At 50.1% G+C, this 6021-nt stretch overlaps 1 non-coding gene and 1 pseudogene across 1 annotated transcript; one reads left to right on the top strand and one right to left on the bottom strand.

The window, feature by feature from the left end:
• Positions 1-1837: 1837 nt before the first annotated feature.
• LOC101646733 lies at positions 1838-3802 on the top strand (annotated as a pseudogene).
• LOC115873829 lies at positions 2452-2557 on the bottom strand. Its single transcript, XR_004048614.1, has one exon. It is a non-coding gene; the product is annotated as a U6 spliceosomal RNA (small nuclear RNA).
• Positions 3803-6021: the final 2219 nt, after the last annotated feature.

The raw sequence follows: 6021 nt of genomic DNA on the forward strand, positions 1-6021 counted from the left end.
TTTATAATGACTGGCTAGCAGTCTATCATATGCTATAATAGTTTGTTTCAGCCACTATCCATCAGACATTTATGTTGGTGCCTATCTTTCTCCATTACAAGTAATACTGTGATTCGCTGTGGTCCTGGCAGAATTGCCAGAGCAGAGGGTATGAGCTCTTAGAAGGTTCTTGGAACGTGCTGTTGAATCGGTCTCCGGTTTATTCTCCCTCTCACAGCACGAGAGTTCCGTGTGTCAACATGCACTTTCTTATTGAACATATTTGAATGAGGTAAGAGGCTTCTATAATTTTTGCCATGAACATATGTTTTATAAGCAAGGGGAGGAAATCATGCCACCTTTTTTAAAGAAGAAAGAAGCATTATTTCCCCAATTAAGCAGATTAATTCTTGGGCCCATGAATTAATAAAGTCCTGAGGAGACTGACGAAGTGCTTCTGGATAGAACAAAGATGCTTCTAAGAAGAAAGTTCGAAGGACCTTGGCAATGGCATTCACCAAAATAAAGTCTGAAGGAAAGAAGAGACAACCTTGGGAAAGCTTCACAGATCTGAGGGGACAAGACCAGTTCTGAGGTCTCCGATGGGATCAGAGGCAGTTTTTGTTTTATAAGGTCTTGGGGACAATCAAAAGTTGTGTCCACATCAGTATTGGAAGATTGAGAATGCCCCCCGACGCTGTTTGGCCCCGTCACTGAGGTGGACAACGGTGTGGAGGTGACTGAGAAGGTGGCCCAGAAGAGACATCTAGAAGACATTCACTGATTCTGAGAAGCTGACTTGAAAAGACTGAAAGTTGGTTCTAAAAAGACTCAAAGGTGGTTTACAAGGACAACTTCTGTTTCCCCCGCTACGTCCCTTCCCAAGCCCCAGGACCAGCCCTCCCACACAGGGACTCTGTTAGTTTGCCCAATGAACGGGGCACTGCTTGCTTCGTAGGCGTCTGGACACTGGCTCTGAAAGTAAACTGAGCATACTCCCAAGGAGTCCAAAACCCCTTTCTCTGAAGAGGGAATCCACTGCTGGGGGTGTGGAAGTTCCGGATCCTGGATAGGGAGCTGAGCAGTCATTTCGGTCCTGGTGGGTGGCTTGCCTGGGCCACGGAGCAGGGAAGAGAAACTGCGTGTGGATGCACTTCCACACACTTGCTTCACCCCTACATTTCTTAAGTTCCCTCCCTCTAAGTGACCCCTAAGTGATAGCTCAAGAGAGCTTCAGTCTCCCTTACCCTGAGACCTACTCTGGTCTCCAGCTTAGCACCAGCCTTTCAGAGAGCCTTGTCTTCTGAGCACACAAGCTGCTCAGAGCACAGACAAGTGCAGCACAGGAGAAAGGAGACTCTAGGGATGGAGGAAATGCCCGCGAGATAGAATGAATGCTGGTTGGGCACTTAGACTGGGAAGGAAAAGATAATTCTTTTAAAATGGTTTTCTTAAAATATAATTTACAGGGGTGAGAAGGGGGAGAAAATTATGTTGCAACATATGTACTAATGTGCTTGATACAGTTGAGCTGTGTATTGTTAAAAGAGTTGTAAGAGCCCCCAATAAAAGGATTTATCATTTAAAAGAGGAGGGGATTTAATTTACATATAATAAAATTCAATGGAATTTAGTAAATTTATAGACTTGTGCAAATGACAATATAATCCTATTTTAGAACATTTCCACCATCCCACAAATAACGTACTCATTTGCAGTCAATACCCAATTCTGGATAGCTACTAATCTGATCCCTGTCTCAGTAAATTGGCCCTTTCTAGACATTTTATATAATTGGAACTCTAACACGTGTGGTCTTGATATCTAGCTTCTTTTTGCATGTTTGTGTGCTTACTCCATGTGGTAAACTAAATCAGTATTCCACTCCTTTTTATTGCCGAATGCTATTCCATTGCATGGATGTGCCACATTTTGCTTATGTGTCCATTAGTGGACATTAGAGTTGTTTCCATTGTTTGGATACTATGAACCATGCTGCTGTGAACACTTGTGAGAATATATATATGATTATATCTCCATTTCTCTCGGGTACATCCCCACAGGTGGGATTACTGGGTCTTGTGGTAGGTGGATGTTTAGCTTTAATAAAAAATGGTCAAACTATTTTCCAAAGTGGCTGGACCTTTTACATCCCCATCAGCGATGGGGGAGGGTTCTAAGTTCTCCATAACTTTACCAACACTTGTTAATGTTTATCTGGAAAGGATAATTTCTTTTCTTTTTTTCAGCAAAGGGAAGAAATTTATTGGAGTCCATATGGGAAACCATAGAGGGACCCAGCATACCCTACTGTATAGGCGTGGCCAGGCAAAGGGTCACACCAGTCTCTGTACCCCCATGTCCCAGAGGGACTCCTCTTGAGCCGAGCCCCAAAGCCCCAGAACTGGCTGCTGGTGGGGATTGGAAAGGATCTATATATCTATATCTATATATCTATAGATATAGATATATAGATATATGTATCGCTTTACGGATTTGCATGTCATCCTTGCACAGGAGCCATGCTATCTTCTCTGTATCGTTCCAATTTTAGTATATGTGCTGCCTAAGCAAACACTCATTTCTCAAGAAAATTCTTAAAAGAAGCAAAGCAACAGCCAAGACCGCATCCCTCCGGCGAGTACGAGCTTCTCGCTGCCGCACAGTCACCGCCGCCGGCTCACACTCGCCACCCGCAAGCTCACCATAGATGCTGACATCGTTGCGCTCGTGGTCGACAACGGCTCTGTGCAAAGTGGGCTACGCAGGTGAGATGCTCCCCGGGGCCGTCTTCCCCTCCATCGTGGACCGTCCCCGGCATCAGGGCATGGTGGTGGACATGGGCCAGAAGGACTCCTACGTGGGTGACGAGGCCCAGAGCAAGCGAGGCATCATGGCCCTAGTACCCCATTGAGCACAGCATCGTCACCAACTGGGACGACATGGAGAAGATCTGGCCCCACACCTTCTACAACGAGCTCCGTGTGGCCCCTGAAGAGCAGCCCATGCTGCTGACTGAGGCCCCCCTGAACTCCAAGGCCAACCGAGAGAAGATGACCCAGATCATGTTCAGACCTTCAACACCCCCGTCATGTACGTTGCCATCCAGGCCGTGTTGTCCCTCTATGCCTCTGGCCGTACCACTGGCATTGTGATGGATTCCGGCGATGGGGTGGCCCACACTGTGCCCATCTATGAGGGGCATGCCCTCCCCCATGCCAGCCTGCGTCTGGACCTGGCTGGCCGGGACCTGACCGACTACCTCAAGAAGATCCTGCCGGAGCGGGGCTGCAGCTTCACCACACGGCAGAGGGGGAGGTCGTGTGCGACATCAAGAAGCTCTGCTACGTCGCCCTGGACTTCGAGCAGGAGATGGCCACCGCCGCAGCCTCCTCGTCCCTGGAGAAGAGCTACGAGCTGCCCGACGGCCAGGTCATCACCATTGGCAACGAGCGTTTCCGCAGCCCCGAGGCCCCCTTCCAGCCCTCCTTCCTGGGAATGGAATCCTACAGCATCCACGAAACTACCTCTAACTATCATGAAGTGTGATGTTGACATCCGTAAGGACCTCTACGCCAACACAGTCCTGTCCGGTGGCACCACCATGTACCGCGGAATTGCCGACAGAATGGCAGAAGATCACAGCGCGGGCGCCCAGCACCATGAAGATCAAGATCATTGCTCCTCCCACCCCGAGCGCAAGTCCTCTGTGTGGATCTTCGGCTCCATCCTGGCCTCGCTGTCCACGTTCCAGCAGATGTGGATCAGCACGTAGGAGTACGACGAGTGTGGCCCCTCCATCGTCCACCGCAAATGCTTCTAGGCCGACTGTTCCTTAGCTGCGTTACGCCCTTTCTTGAGAAAAACCTAACGTGCGCAGAAAAAAAAAAAAAAAAAAAAAAGATGAGATTGACATGGGAAAAAGAAGAAGCAAAGCAGCCCAGCCCCCCCGCTTGCAGTCAGCAACCTTGTCTATGTCGGAGCAGACCTGTGCTCCCCGGGGTTTGCATGATGGCGTTCTGAAAGTTCTCCAAGGTGCCCCTGGACCAGCTCAAACCTCTAGCCTGTCTCTGAACAGCATGTGCACCCCCTGTGATGTGCATTTCCAGGTCTCTAGAAAGTGCCAGTCTGTCAGCGCTGGGGCCACAGGCCAGACCCATTCTCTTAGCTTAGCTGCCTTTTCTATGCTCAGCGTGCTCCACCTCCTCAAATTGCTCAGAGAAGAGAGTGAAGTTTCCTTTTTCATACTGCCACAGAAGGTGGTAAGATCGGCTCTGTGACAATGAGTGAATGAGTGGGCCCCACATCCCAGAAAACTGCAACAGACAGATGACCTCTGAGGCCACTTTGGCCAGCCAACTCCCAGTCCCAGCTAACCCTGAGCCCTCTTCTCCTTGGGAGGTGGGGGTATCCATTAGGCGTGCCAGGTACCTTGTCTCTTTAGAAATCTCAAGTCTCACCAAGGACTTGTACACATTTGTGGAGCTGAATAATGATAGTATACTTTGTTTGGCCCCAGACATCTCATTACTAGGAATGTATAAACAAAAGGGCAGGCGTTGAGAAGAGAGCCATAAAAATGATGGGCCTGCAAAGAGAAAGGAAGAGAAGCTATCCTTTTAGGAAGCTGGGCCCTGACTGGGAATGTGGGGACCTGGTGTTTATCACCTGGAGGAGGGGAACCTGTGGGGAAGAAGGAGCTAGAGTGGGGGGGAGAAGAGAAAAATAAAGCACGCAGCCACACACGGACCTGTAGAGAAGTTGGTGACGGCAACTGTGGTCGTAGTCTGCCTCCATGGGAGCAACCCCAACAGCCGTCCAAAGGCGAAGACCTTAACCCACCACCCCTCCCTCGGGGCATCTTCCAAATGCAGACCAAACTTACTGACCGGGCAGTCGAGACGGACTCACGGCCACCCTGTAGCATAGGGCAGAACTGCCCCTCGGAGTTTCCGAGACTGTAACTCTGGACAGGAGGAGAAGGCTTTGTGTTTCTCTCGAGGATCGACTGCCGGACTACTACTAAGCAGCGAAAAAAGAACAAGCTATGTATACAGGCAGCGTGATGGGATCGTAACAGAATGGTGTTGAGGGGAAACGGAGGAGCTGAAGACACCAGCCAGACCTATGGCATCTCTCCAAAGGCTCCCGCAGGCCTTCGTCACCAGACCCGGCAGACCAGCGAGCAAACCAACTGAAGCGAAGGCCCGGCTGGGCTCTTTTGATGCAAGAACACTGTGAGCCTCCGAAGGGTGATGGGTAAAACCGTGCCATCTCATCGGCTTGACAGCATACCCTTTCCGACCTGATTTCATTTCCCTCGGGACCCTGGTGGTTAGCTTTGCCCTTCCAATGGCACTAAGTGTTTCGAGACCCAGCCCAAACTGCAGGGCCTGGAGGGCAAGGCACACTGGCCCGACCTCCCCATATTGCAATTGTTAAGGGCTGTCAAGGCCATCTCAACTCTTAGCGATTCCCTGTGACAAGCAGAAGGACCCCCAGAGGGGAGCACATGGCCGGGGTTTCTCCCAAGAGCCGCTGGGTGGGTTCCAACTGCCAATTTTTCCGTTAGCAGCCAAGTGCTTTAACACTGTACCACCAGGGTTCTACAGCACCCCTACCCACTACCACTGCCCATAGAATTTCCAAGGCAATCCATCTCCGTGGAAGCCGTCGCCCATAGCAACTGAGTGCTTTAACAACTGACCCTGCTTTTTCCCCCAAACTCCAAATCAATGCAGCTGAACGCTCTAAAATCCAAGAGCGAACAGTACCTCCCGGGTACTAGAAAAGGGGCCTGGATGGCAAACCTACCTGGCTGCTACCCCCACAAGGTGAGTCTTCAAACCCACCAGTTGCTTCATGGGAGAAGAGTCGAGGCAGATTGTTTTCCATAATTTACAGCCTTGGAAACCCTTTGGGGAGGTTCTGTTCTGATCTACAGGGTGGCTGTGAGTTAGAATTGACTCGGTGGCCCAAGGGTCAGGTACAGAAGGAAGGGCCAAGAGTCCTTAAGACCTGGTTTGTGTCCTTTTCTTCAGG

Source organism: Echinops telfairi, unplaced genomic scaffold, assembly GCF_000313985.2.
Source record: "Echinops telfairi isolate 266 unplaced genomic scaffold, ASM31398v2 ScPeMD7_7469;HRSCAF=8507_1, whole genome shotgun sequence".
Lineage (NCBI taxonomy): Eukaryota > Metazoa > Chordata > Mammalia > Afrosoricida > Tenrecidae > Echinops > Echinops telfairi.